The sequence below is a fragment of the Sminthopsis crassicaudata genome, chromosome 5 (assembly GCF_048593235.1).
Source record: "Sminthopsis crassicaudata isolate SCR6 chromosome 5, ASM4859323v1, whole genome shotgun sequence".
Classification (NCBI taxonomy): Eukaryota; Metazoa; Chordata; class Mammalia; order Dasyuromorphia; family Dasyuridae; genus Sminthopsis; species Sminthopsis crassicaudata.
Genome location: NC_133621.1, coordinates 98464209 through 98478751, shown reverse-complemented (window position 1 = coordinate 98478751; position 14543 = coordinate 98464209). Strand labels below are relative to the sequence as shown.

General features: G+C 33.2%; 1 pseudogene; it reads left to right on the top strand.

The window, feature by feature from the left end:
- Positions 1-13190: 13190 nt before the first annotated feature.
- On the top strand, positions 13191-14201 carry LOC141545218 (olfactory receptor-like protein OLF3; annotated as a pseudogene).
- The last annotated feature ends 342 nt before the right edge of the window (positions 14202-14543 follow it).

Below are 14543 nucleotides of genomic sequence, written 5' to 3'. Positions count from 1 at the left end.
CTTAGAAGATCTCAACAACTGTGGTTAAATGACCAATGATATCTATCTGCTATATGAGGAAAGGATCAAATTTACATTTATTAGAAATCCTAGATGGAAAAGAAGAAGAAATAATACAACAGATAAGAGAGCAATATTGGAGTGAAGGGTGAATGAAAATTGTCTGGCATTTCAAACTTTCCTTTTCCCCCATAGAGCCCATATGTGAAATCTGCATTCCTGTCTCTGCCTCCTTAATAGATTATTGGCTTTGAAGACTTCCCACATCTTTCTGAGCATTTTGTGCTATTCAAAATGTTTTCAAAATTTTATTGTTTCTTATTATAATCCTGTGAATTCATCTGGGCTGACTGATAAGTATTTCTATTTGACAGCTGAGGAAACTGAAACCTTAAGGAAGAAGCCATGTGGTTTGCTCAAAGTGTCACAAATTGAATGTAGATGTATTTAAACATCAAAACCTGATGACAATTCTGGAAATTAAGCAAATAGCTTGACTTTTGGAAAGTCATTTCACTTCTCTAAGTCACTCTAAGGCTATTTGCTCATGTACACTAGACTCATTTAAAAAAGAAAGGAAATCCCAAATCGAAATATTTTATTTTATGACTCCCTTGAAATTTCAAATACTTAGCACTAAAGTCTGAATTTAAAGACTGACTTTTTATAATTTTATATTTATTTTTATAATTTTCAGAGTTTTCAGAGAAAAACTTGAAGCTCCAGATATTAGCTAAGGGAAGCTCCTGATAACTTTATTCAAAAAATCATGGGCAACAAAGGATGAAGAGTCATCTCTACCCAAACAGTCTGAAAGTAGATGATAATCTTAGAATGCAATGTCCTTGACAAGAAGAACTGTGAAGACAAATTACTTCAGCAAGAAATGATTCCATAATTTTATATTTAGGGACTTCACAAGAACTATAAAATACAAATCCTTTCAGAAGGAAGCAGGATTGCACTCTTGAATCCCAAAGCCCACTATGTGATACCTACAATCCAAAAATCTTATAGGAGCAGTAGACCATTTGTCTTTTTTGTCCCTCATTTTCACCTAAAATTGGAGGGAAATGGAATTTCTAAGTTCTTCTAGCCTTCATAAAGCTTCAAAATAGTTTTTTCCCTTAATCTGATTAAGATGTAAGTCTAAAGAAAGAAAAATTTAAGACAAACTAGCAAATAAATAAATAAGCTAGTTTTGAAGAGATCTTTTTAAAAAAATCACATTTATTAATCTCTGAAGGACTTCAGCTCTAGCTTTATCTTATCAATCTTGGGGGATTTGGTATTTATATCTACAAGTTGGGATACTGTTATACCTTTGACCTACTTCACAACTCTTATCTTGCCTAATTTATCATTTGTTAGGTAATACAAATAGCTCACACTCGCTATTTGATTTTCTGGTATCCTTTACAGGAGCTGAATCTATATTCTTGGGACAAAGTGATATTCTATAACTTAAAGCCATTGCCAATGCTAGAGTTCAACTTTTTTTTTTCCCAGAGAGAAACTTATTATAAAATGGCACAATAGAAAAAGGCTGGATTTGAAGATGAAGAGCCTGAGTTTAGATCCCATTTCTGATATTTATTGTGATCCTTGGAAAGTTACTTCATCTTTTCTGGCCTAAATTTCCTTAAGTGTAAAATGCAAAATGTGATGATCACCAAAGTCCATTCCCTCTCTAAGTCTTTAATCTATGTGTCTGTGTGTGTAGATTTGGGAGGGGACAGATAGGATAGATTAAGATATCTGTCTGAATATACTGATTTTAAAATCTTATATTTTCATTTTTTAAACAGAAGAATATTGATGTTATTTTGCTGAAACATAGGCAATTTCTCATCTTATTTTGTTCATCAGAATATTTTCTGATTCTAAGGACATTTCCTCATCTTGTAAACATTGAGCATATGCTGTTTTTCAAGCAGAACTGTAGTCACCACTTGATATAAAATATAATGCTAGGAATCAAGCCTTGGAAAGTCAAATAAGAATTTGAGGATAAAGCTTAGGTCTAAATCCAATAACCTGGATCAAGAAGGGATGTACATTCTTTTAGTCAAAGAAAGATCAAGTCAATAGTCAAGTGAATAGGTGTCAAGGTAGATAAAGGAGTTGGTCATCAAATATGAGGCAGAAGGCCAGAGCCCCAAATCCAGGGATAATGCCAAAGATGAAGTCAAAGTGGGCAATGAGTCAAAACCACAGGAGCAGAAACATAGTGTTAGATGTTTCTTTCTTCTCCTGACATTGACTCTTGTAATCTTGGCTCCAAAATGTCCAACAATTTGAACATTTTATGATATTATCACTTGCTAGAACTAAAGTTATTATTCTGTGTATGACTCATTGAGAAAATGAATCAGTGTCCACTATGAGACCCAATTTAAGTTTATTCATCTTTGCAATAACCTGTTCATGTTTAAATACCATCCTCAAGTAATGCAGGTATGACATCATTTTTTCTTCTCCTCACCTCCCCCCCCATTACCTTCATCTCAGTTTTCATCACCCAGAATTAATCCTGTATGATGGATAGCATAGTCAAATTATTTTTGCAAAGATAGTTTTCAGAACTCACTGTGTGCTGTTTGTTTAGGATATATTCCAGGTAGGGGGAGAAGGATGGCTTTAACATATGGCTTCCTATAAATAGAAAGGTTGGGAATAATATTTATTTTGCATAGCACGGAATGTTTTCCTTTAAGGAGTCAAGGACATAATCCTTGGGATTTGACTGGTCCTGAGAATGAGAGGTTTTAAAAAAATCCAACCTGTGGGGAATTGATATACTTGAGATTTGGCAGAGTTTCCACTGTTCTGCAATACATATTTCTAACCCAGCATTGCTGCCCTAGAAAACGTGGAAGCAGAAGGGAAAACATCTGTTTTCAGTAATTATATCCTCTCAGGCTTTTGTTATAATAAGTAAAGTCATTTTTATCATATTTTATGGTCAATGAATATGCCATTGTGTTCCAATCTTACGCTTGAATCACTAGAGTGGCCTGAAGTAGGCTGGGCACAGAATACTTTGCTATACATTAAGGCCATAAAGACAAAAATTAAATATTCCTTTTGCATGAGAACATATTCCAAAGGAGAGGTAACACACACACACACACACACACACACACACACACACACACACACACACACACACATATATATATATATATATATATTATATGCAAATATATACAAAGTATCATCTACCTACAAGTAATTTCAGAAAGCAACCAAAATTATATATGACTTCATAAACTGAGTCAGTATACAACCATGAGAAATAAGGGAAACTTTTCCTTTGACATTTGATTGTATTCATCTCTATATTTCCATTATAATAGTAAAATATAACTGCAGAGAACATCTCAACATTATTTCATTCCCTAATGAATGGGTTGTATGAGTAGCTAAATGGGGTAAAGAAATAGATGGGTGGAAGGAGTCTTAACAGTGATTCCATTAAAAGCTTGCCCTCAGTGTGTTTTGAACAACATGAACATAATTACAAAACACTTTTCACACGAATAAAGTCAGATCTAATCAATTGGAAAAATATTTAGTTCTCATGGGTAGGCAAAGTTAATATAATAAAAATGACAATACTATCTAAATTAACCTACTTATTCAGTATTATGCCAATCAAAATCCCCCCAAAATTATTTTACTGACCTAGAAAAAAACAATAACAAACTTCATATGGAAGAACAAAAACTCAAGAATTTCAAGGGAATTAATGAAAACAATGCAAATGAAGGTGGCCTAGCTGTACCAGACCTAAAAGTATATTGTAAAGCAACAGTCATCAAAACCATTTGGTACTTGCTAAGAATTAAGTACAGTGGAATAGGTTAGCTTCACAATAGTCATTGACTATAGTAATCTAGTTTTTGATAAACCCAAAGATCCTAGCTCACTAGTTGACAAAAATTGCTGGGAAAACTGAATAATTAGTATGGCAGAAACTAGACATTAACTCACACCTAACATTCTATACCAAGATAAAGTCAAAATGGGTTCATGATTTAGAAATAAAGTGATAAAAGTTAGAAGAACAAAGGATAGTAAGGAATTTGTGGCCAAAGAAGAACTATGTACATTATGGAATACAAAATGGATAATTTTGATTATATTAAGTTTAAAAGTTTTTGTATAAACAAAACCAATGTAGACAAGATTAGAAGGGAAGTAATAAACTGGAAAAAAAATTTTGCCACCAAAATTCTGATAACAGCCTCATTTCTAAAATATTTAGAGAATTGACTCAGATTTATAAGATTTCAAGCCCTTCCCCAATTGATAGTCAAAGACTATGAACAGACGATATTCAGATGAATAAATTTTTAGTCATATGAAAAAGTGCTCTAAATCACTATTGATCAGAGAAATGCAAATTTAGACAGCTCACAGATACCACTATGTACCTCTGAGATTGACTAAAATGACAGGAAAAAAAAATGATGTGTTGGAGGGGATGTGGGAAAACTGGTTCAAGAATACATTGTTGGTAGAGTTGTGAACTAATCCAACCATTCTGGAGAGCAATATGGAACTATGCTTGAAGTGTATCAAACTGTGCATACCCTTTGATTCAGTAGTGTTTTTACTGGGCCTGTATCCCAAAGAGATCATAAAAAAAGGGAAAAGAACCCACGTGTGCAAAAATATTTGTAGCACCCCTTTTTGTAGTGGCAAAGGACTGGAAACTGGATGCCCATTAGTTGGAGAATGGCTGATTAAGTTATGGGATATGAATTTTATGGAATATTATTGTTCTTTAAGAAACAATCAGCAGGATGATTTCAGAGAGGCCTGAATAAGCTTACATGAATTGATGCTAAGTGAGTAGAACCAGGAGAACATTGTTCATGGCAAAAGCAAGATTATACAATGATTAATTCTGATGGATGTGGCTCTTTTCAACAGTGAAGTGATTTGGACTAGTTACAATGGTCTTGAGATGAAGAGAGCCCTCTGCATCCAGAGAGAAGACTGTGGGAACTGAAGATGGATCACAACATAGGGTTTTCACTTTGTTGTTGTTGTTTGCTTGCATTTATTTTCTTTCTTTCTTTTTTCCCCTTTTTGATCTGATTTTTCTTGTGCAGCAAGATTGGATTATGTATAAAAGAAATGCACATGTTTAACATATATTGGATTACATGCTGTTTAGGGAAGGGATTGGGGGAGGAAAGGGAGGGAAAAATTTTAAATGCAAAATTTTGAGAGGGTGAATGTTGAAAATTGTCTATGCATATGTTTTGAAAATAAAAAGCTTTAATAAAAAATGAAAGTTGCCAAAATTAGAATCTTTAATATTTCTTTGGAAATTACTTATATCAGTTATATTTTTCTTGTTTTCTTCTTTTCACATTGCATAATTTGATATTAACAATCTCATTTTTATTATCTTAAATAACCTTATTTTTATCATATTATTATTATCTTAAATACATATTTTTGATTATCACCATGTCTAAATGCATCATTTAGAATTTTGAAATAGTTTGACTCTTCATAAGTCTCTGAGGTATACATCTATCTTGAAACACAAATTGTCATAGAATTTTAGAGCTTGAATGAATCTTAAAAGAGCTCAGGTCATCACTGATTTAAAACACTTAGATTTGTGATAACTGTTTAGAACCAGGAGAATATGCCTAGAATTCTTAGGTTGTAGGAAACCTTTTATATTAGTCAAACAACTAACAGAATGCTCACATAAGATAAGAGAACAGGAAATGTGGAGATTGTGGGATAAAATTGTTTGAGTCCTCCTGACTCTTGGACCAGGAAGGAAACAGTGAGAAGATCTCACTATTCTATAGCCAACATTAGTGGATTGACTTTGTCATGCAAAAACTGAAGACTTAGGATCCATATTTTCATTTTAGTCCTGGTAGAGAATCTTTGTCCTTTTATGTGTAGAACTAAATATGAGGTGAGACGTTTTGACATAATATCATTCATCAACTTTTATTAAATTCTTACCTTGTTTAGAGAATATTGGTAAGCCCATGGCCTGCAAAGACAAGATCTATGCCTCAAACCATGTGCACATACACACATTTATATGTTTACTATATGATAGTAATAATAATTATATGGAATTTCTAATCACTTTTTCAGTTGTCTTAAAATCCTTTATCTTATTTTTTTGCCAAAGGCAGGGGTATGTGGTCTTATTTTCTCAAATTTTTTAATAGGAAAAAACCCTCATAAGATTGAATAAATTACTCAAAGGGATACAACAAATCAGGATGGCCTGGGACTAAATATAGCTCTCCTGCCTCTTATCTCTAGGCTCTTTTCATTAGTGTTGTAACACAATTAGAGAAAGAAACAGTAGAGAAGATACCCAGAGGAAAGATGCTGCACAAAGGGATTTAAATGGAATGTCCAAACTTTAGATATCTAAGAGAAAATGATAAAAAAGAGGAATAAGGAAAGAATAGGCCCCAAATAAATTAGGATCCTAGAGAAGAAAAACACTTAGAGTCTGCCCAGTTTAAGATAATGGAGTTTAAAAGAGGAACTATTCTTAAATCAAATTTAGCCATAGAATAAAAAGTCAAGGGAATAAAATTAGGAAGGAAGAAGAAAAGAAGACCCTAAAGAGAGAACATTAATTTCCCTCTCAGGATATCAAACACATCTTGGAATCTTCAGCAAACCAAAAGCCTTTGGGAGCTTCCAGCTCTGAAAGACCTTTATGATGTAAATATTATTGCCCATTGCAGATGAGTTAAGTATCCACTTCAAATAAGTCTTCTCTTCTTTCTAAAGAGGAAAATTTCTGTAGTTAAAAGTGGGATTTTTCTCTAGGTGGTTAATATTGAATATCGGGTAGGAAATTGTCACTATTAGCAAAATCAAATGAATCCATCTTCAAGATTTTGAACTGGGCTTCATATGCTCGTTGTCTCTATTTCTCAGAATTTTGAGGATTTAGGGAAAAAAAATTCAGTATGCATTGTTACCCTGCAATTTTTTCCTTATAAAAGAGTCATTAGAGCCTACTGGTCTCATGTAGGGGACATGAGAATCCCAATAAATATTACCAAATAGACTTAAGACTAAAGAGAGTGTTAAAATGGATAAATTCAGGTGACACTGAAATTTACCAAGTACTGAAATCTTTACAGTCCAGTTACAGGAAATCATGTGAATAAGTCATGGGAAATATGTCTGAAAAAAATTTTGACTTTTCTTAAATTGGATTACAAAACTGACACAAGTTTGGATCAACTCTTTCTTTTATTTAAGAAAATCTACCTGTATTCCTAGTCTTGGAATTTCTGTTAAGCACTGTGAAGGATAATTGCCTTGTATCAAACATGTTGTGGTGCAATTTTCATGAATAGAAAAGCTTAATGAAAAGCAATATTCATTTTCTGAAGCTTCATAAGCAGGCTTGACTTTGAAAAGTCAAGTATTTTTATCACTTTTGGTCGCTTAGATCTGTTATTATATTTTACCATAGGGAAGGGAGAAGACAGATCAGTGAATTATTAAGCTAAAAAGGGACAATGGTATTAGAAAGCCATAAATCACTTCAGAATATAGTGAAAGGCTGTTAAATTTGAGTGTTATAGGAGAAAAATGTGAATTTGTTTTCTCTCTAGAAAATTATAACTAACTATAATGTTTATAGTTAAACATTTTATAACTTTTAGTATTTTTAAGTAACAATGACATTTTTTAACATTATCTCTGAGAGGTAGGGTAAGAGGGAAGTGAAAACACAAAAATCAACTCATTATTACCACCTGAACATGGAGATTGGGTGTAGAAGGGATGAAAAAATAATTAATACTTTAAATATTTAGCCTACATTGAAGATCATAGAAAATTTAATTCAACAAATATTTTAAGTGCCTAATATCATCATTGTCATCATTGTCCTAGATGCATGTGATTTATCTTAAGTGTTATAATCACTAAAACAGAAGGGGAAATGTGGTAGTATAGTTCTGAGAAGATAAATTTCAGATGGAGTTCTGAGAGAGGAAATAGTTATAGGTAGTAGAGTATGGCAAAAGAGACTGGCTCAATTTCATACCCATTTCTACTTCAGTCTATATAGTCGAGTCATTTAACTGCACAGAGCTTCCATTTTCTCACTTTTAAAATGGACATTAAAATCCTAACTCACATTAGTATATAGTCTTTATAAGCTATCATATAAATGTTTGATCATTTCATTATTACTAGTGTCATGTGCCTCCAAACTTCCAGATTTTTTCTTTTTTTTTGATACCAACATCCAGGACATTTGAAATTTCTGATTAATATATGTACTAATCAAAAAATCTCTTTCATTGATCTAGGACTGACCCCTGAAAATCTATGATTCACTTCCTTTGAACTAAGTTTTACCTCTGCCAAACATATTATTTAAAACGTGAACATTTCAAGGAGGGATAACACTCAATAACACTCATTTATACATTTAATGAAATTCAGTTTCCCAATCACTTTCTTCTCTGGCAACGAATCAATATTAGGGTACTGAGAAATTTTAATAGAGACATAAAGGAATTAAGGAGTAGGAGAGGAAGGAATGTTTTTTGGAGCATGAAATCCTTTTTTGTCAGAACCACAAAGAGCACTTATATTTTTAAAATTTCTTATTTCTCTGATTATGGATAGATTATGGATAGATGTTGATGTGATTACTTTTTTTTTGAAGGAATGCTTCAAATTAAAGATTAATTTTATAGTCCTAGAAAAATGTTGATAGAGATATTTATCTTTAGTTCTTCTCCCCTTTTCATCTCTATTTAGTTTCCTTTTCACCCCTGGTAGGGCTTTGTTCCTCAAATATCTCAAATTCACTGAGCTTCTCTTATATTTATGTGATAATTTTCCTATCACAGAGGAGAAAAATAATCTGTTGAATTCAGTCATACAAAGGATTTGTGTATACTGGTCTCACACCTATTATAGAAACAACAGTGAATTTAGAGTCAAGAAACATAAGTTGGAGTTCTGCCTCAGACATTCGCTAATATTGTGATCTTTGGAAATTGTTTAATTGCCAAGACCCTCAGTTTCCTCATCTGTACAAGAAAGTAGTATCTGTACTATTTCAAAGGGTGAAGAAAGTGCTTTGCACACGCCTTAAAGGGTCACCAAAATATTATGCTTCAACTTGATACTTAAATTAAGTAGTTTCCCCATGAGCTGTTGAGGGCATTTAAAAAGAGAACTACAAAAACAGGGTAGTTCTTAACCCACAGAGTTCAATCACAGATATTAGAATAATGCTTATCAGTGATAAACAAAATGAAGATATTGTTAGGTGGAGGACTTGCCTGGTATCTTTCAAATTATGCCTTATAACTGTTTGCTTTATCTCTTTTTAAGCTGATGGCCATTGGCTTATAGGAGAAAAGAAAAGGTTATGGAGTCCTTTTTTTAAGGAGTTTAACTACAGGAATGTATTCTCCTATTGTATAATTTTGAGCAAGGATAGTTTATGTTTCTTTACTTAATGAGAAGAGAGAGAGAGAGAGGGGGGGGGGAGGGGGAGGGGAGGGGGAGGGAAAGAGGGAGGGGGAGGGGAGGGAAGGGGGAGAGGGAGGGGGAGGGGGAGGGAAGGGGGAGAGGAAGGGGAGGAGGGGGAGAGGGAGGGGGAGGGGGAGGGAGAGGGGGAGGGGGAGGGAGAGGGAGTGCGTGTGTGAGAGAGACAGGGAAAAGAAAACATTGGTTTGAATAATATCAGGATGGTGGCAAAAATGAAAGACTTGCTGTAGGTAAATCAATATTGCTGACTTAGGAGAGAACAATAGAAGGAAAAAAAAAGACAATTTGTTTACCTGGGACAGAAAGCCCCCAAATAAAGAAGTTATGAAAAAAGCCTTTATTAAATATATTATATTCTTATTGTCATATAGCCATTCATTCATCATCTGTTAAAAGCTCTCTATGTGCCATCACTATGTTAAAATAATTTAGACCTTATCTGATTAGAGGTATTGAAAAGTATGTAGGATAATTAGTTTTAAAAACCTTTAAGGTCAAAGGATTTGGTTTGAATCTCACTTTTGCCATCTATATGATTTTAAGAAAAGGTACTTCATCTCTATATGTCTATTGAGGTATAATGAAGAAAATGATAGAGTGTATTTAGTTCTGGACTTTGATTCAGGAAGACCTATGTATGGATCTGCCTCACACATTTACTACCTGTGTGATACTGGACAAGTCATTTAACTTCTGCCTAGATTAATTTCCTAATTTTCAAGTTTGGATTATGCGTACCTCCTACCCTGAGTTGTGAGACTTAAGTGAGATAATATATGTAAAGTATTTTAAAACATTAAAACGAAAAACAAAACATTAAAATTCCATAAAAATGTTAGCTAGTATTATTACTATATAGTACATGGCTACAAATACACAGGCATCTGACTCAACCTTTGCCATATAAAAGTTTATTAAGGAATTAAAACATGAAATATTTATAGTCCTAGGGATAGCTTTAGGGTGAGTTAAATTTTACTCAGTCTAGAATAAAGTAGTCAGAATCAATTTTCAATGACCACGTCTATTTCTGAAATAGAACTTCAAAGTGATATTATTATAATAATAAGATTTTATTTTTGTTCTCTGGCAATTTCCAAACTTAGTTTGGTCATCTGTGGAACAAGAGAGACTTTAAAATTTTTTCTAGTTCTAAATGTATGACTTGAAGATTTATTGGATATTAGATACTAATAGAGATTGATAAGAAAAAGTAAAAAATGCTTCCAAGATTTGAGTTCTGAATCAGTGGGAGAATATTGGTACATGTTTTTTTCTTTGTTTGTTTTGTTTTTTTTTTTAAATAGGGTGTTCATTTTATGTTCATTTAAATTCAAAGTAGGAAATAGACCTGGTTTTGGGGGGGAAATGATAATTTAAATATATTGCATTTAAGGTGATGATAATGAATTCAAGAATAAATATTCAATGGGCATTTGGAGATATTTGACTAATACCTTTATTTGGCTATATCTTAGAGTTATAAATGTGATTTCTGTTAGTTTTATTATTAATATAGTCAATTGTGCTGAAAATTCTCCTATATTGAACCAATCCTGTATTCTTAGCATCTATTCTACTTGGTCATAGTGTATTATCCTGGTGATAAGTTGTTGTAATTTCTTTGTTAAGATTTTATTTAATATTTTTGCATCAATATTATTTAGGGAAATTGGTCTATAATTTTCTTTCACTGTTCTGGCTTTTCGTATAACCATATCTACCAGTTAGGACTAGTTCAGGTCAACCCAGCACAGTGGGATTATCATCTGCCCCAGCACAAAAAAGCCAATGAGAAGCCACTTTTTCTCTACAAAAGAAGTTTGGGACAATCTCCCTTGTATCCTAGGAGCAGAGCTCAACTTTTAAAAATGAGAAAAAAAAACAAAAACAAAAAGAGCTATAATCATAAAAAGTTACAGAAATCCAGAGGAGGGCAGCAATGGCAAAATATCTATATGTGAAGTATCAGAGGGAGGTTATAAACTGGTGAAAGGATCAAAATGTAGTCTTGGAAGAGTTCAAAAAAGATTTTAAAAATCAAGCAAGAGAGATTGCAAGAAGAAGGAAGAAATGAGAGCTATGTAGAAATTTGTCCCATCCTATAGAGAAGTAAGAAGGGAAAGGGGATTGAATTGAAAGAGAACTATTGTGCTAATAAATAAAATTAAATCACTTTTATGAAAAAATGGAAAAAAAACCTAAAAAATAAATCTGTGACTAATTTTTTTAGAAAAAGAAAAAGAAGAAAACCAAATTACCAATATTGAAAAGGGTGAACTTACCCTCAATGAAGAGGACATTTAAGCAATAATTAGTAGCTATTTTGCTCAAATGTAGGCCAATACATCTGACAATCTAAACATAATAAATGGTCACAGAAATATAAATTGTCCAAATTAACAGAAGAGGAAATAAAATACTAAATAAGCCCAATTTAGGAAAAAAAAGTAACTCCATAAGAAAAAATCTCCAGGGGCAGATGAACTTCTTAGTGAATCTTACCAAACATTTAAAGAACAATTAATTCCATTACTGTATAAATTATTTGGGAAAATGGACAAGAAAGCAATCTTACAAATTTGCTTTTATAACATAGATATTTTTTAAAATTTTTTATTTAGAATTTTTTTTCACAGTATATATATCTTATCTTCAAAGAGTTCTTTATCACTCTGATGATTATATCTTCCCTTTTATGTGATATTTAATCATAAACTCTCATTCTGTATTCAATAAATATATGGACAATAATTGGACTCATTTTCTTCATAATATTGATAAAATTGTTCTCAATTTAAATGATAGAGGAATTTTAAATACCTCTTACACATTAGGAAATTGAAAAGAATTTCTTATAATCAAAAATTAAAGCACTTTGTGACTCTAGTATCATCACCTTGTATAAAGCTTTTTCTCTACCCATCATTTCAAGCTGATTCATCAATACCTTTAAGGAAATATTACATCTGTTTACTGACTATGAAGATAAAAAGTGCATAAATTTTACTTTTGCACAAAGGTCTAATGCCATTTTCTGCATATACTAGAGGCTTAATAAATATGTATTAAAAGTTATTAAAAGAGTAAATTTAGCCTTTTCTTTCTTGAAGTTTGAAGAGGGTATAGAGGATTTGACATTAGAGTGAAGAAATTTTTTTTTAAGTTGGATTATCCAAGTGTTCTTTTAGATTGACAGAAAAAAATCACTATTAAAAGAGAGATTGAAAATTCATAAGTTAGTGGATGACAGATGAGATGGAAGGTGATGGTGCTGAGGGAGGAAGTTTAAGTGCACTGGTACAGGTAAAAAAGTTAAGTCAGTAATCATGAAATGGAGTGAAACTAATACTTAGAGAGATTAAATTCACAATCATATTTGGAAGAGACTTTCATCTAATCAGTCTAATCTATTCTAATCAATCTCCCTACACAGTGAGGAATCTGTTATGCAACATCCCTTCAAAATGGTCAACCAGATGATTTGGATACTTCCTTGTACCTGAGATCAATTTGGAACCCATTAAGCTACTTGTTCCAAACAGATATTCCACAAAAAATCCTGGTGTAATAGAAACATACTGCTTTTCAAATTCTCTGATCTCTCCTATTTCTGCTTCTTCTTACAGATTGCCCTTCACCATTTAATGGGAAAAGATAATCAGACATGGGTGAATTCATTCATTCTCCTGGGGCTGTCTAGTGACTTGAAGACCCAGATCTTTTTCTTTGTTCTTTTCCTGTCCATTTACCTTCTGCCTTTATTTGGAAAATCCTAATCATCATTCTCATCAGGATGGATTTCAGACTGCGTACTCCCATGTATTTCTTCCTCACCAATCTCAACCTTGTTGATGTCTCTTATGCTACCAGCATTGTCCCCCAAATGCTGGCACACTTCCTGGAAGAAGAGAAAACAATTCCACGTGTGAGCTGTGCTGCCCAACTATTTTTCTCTCTGGGTCTAGATTGAATTTGTTTTGTTGGCAAAAATGGCCTACGACTGCTATGTAGCAGTTAGTAACCTGCTGCGTTATTCAGCCATCATGCATGTGAGCCTGTGTACCAAGCTAGTGGCTGCCTCCTGGGTCAGTGGTTCCCTGAACTCTTTTATGCAGACTGCCATCACCTTCCAACTTTCCATGTGCACAAATCGTGTCATTGATCACATATCATGTGAGCTCTTAGCTATAGTCAGATTAGCCTGTGTGGACACTTCTTCCAATGAGGTGGCAATTATGGCTTCCAGTATTATCCTGCTCATGACCCCATTCTCCCACTTGACAGCGGTGACTCTGTGCTATGGGATGCCATTTTCACTTATATCCAGCCCCACTCAACCCCCAATATCCTTCAGGAGAAGATGATCTCACTGTTCTATGCCTTTTTAATACCCATGTTGAACCCTCTAATTTATAGTGTGAGGAATAAAGAAGTGAAGGGAGCCTGGCAGAAACTGCTTGGGCAATTCTATGAATTAAAGTCAAAGCTGACTTCTTCATGAGTCACACAAGGAGAGAGCTACATGTATAAATCTTCTCACTAAGATTCAAAACTGTCCAGCACTACCCACATCACTTTCCCCCTTTGGAGAGTTGGAAGAACTCTTAATAGAGTTTTGATATAGAAAGTAAGAGCAAGAGATGAGACAATGAGCACTAGACACACTTAGAGGGACAAAACTTCCCAAATTTGCTTCATTCTTGTTTGTGACATTTTACATAATCTGAAAAACAAATCCTATTTCATCATTTAATTGACCACATTTTTCATGTTCACCCATATCTTCCAATGAACTATTTCCTTTTAAAACAAAGTATTTTTATATTAGAAGAATCACTCAGAATAATTGCATATGGAGTTCTAGCACAATGCAGTAAAGCTGTCAATTTGTTTAATGCCATGGAAGAAAAGTCTTACAGTTACAATGAAGAGGAGTGTTTATTCATAGTCTTATGCATTGTGGACACACTGGAAACATCTATGCCAAATAAACAGCT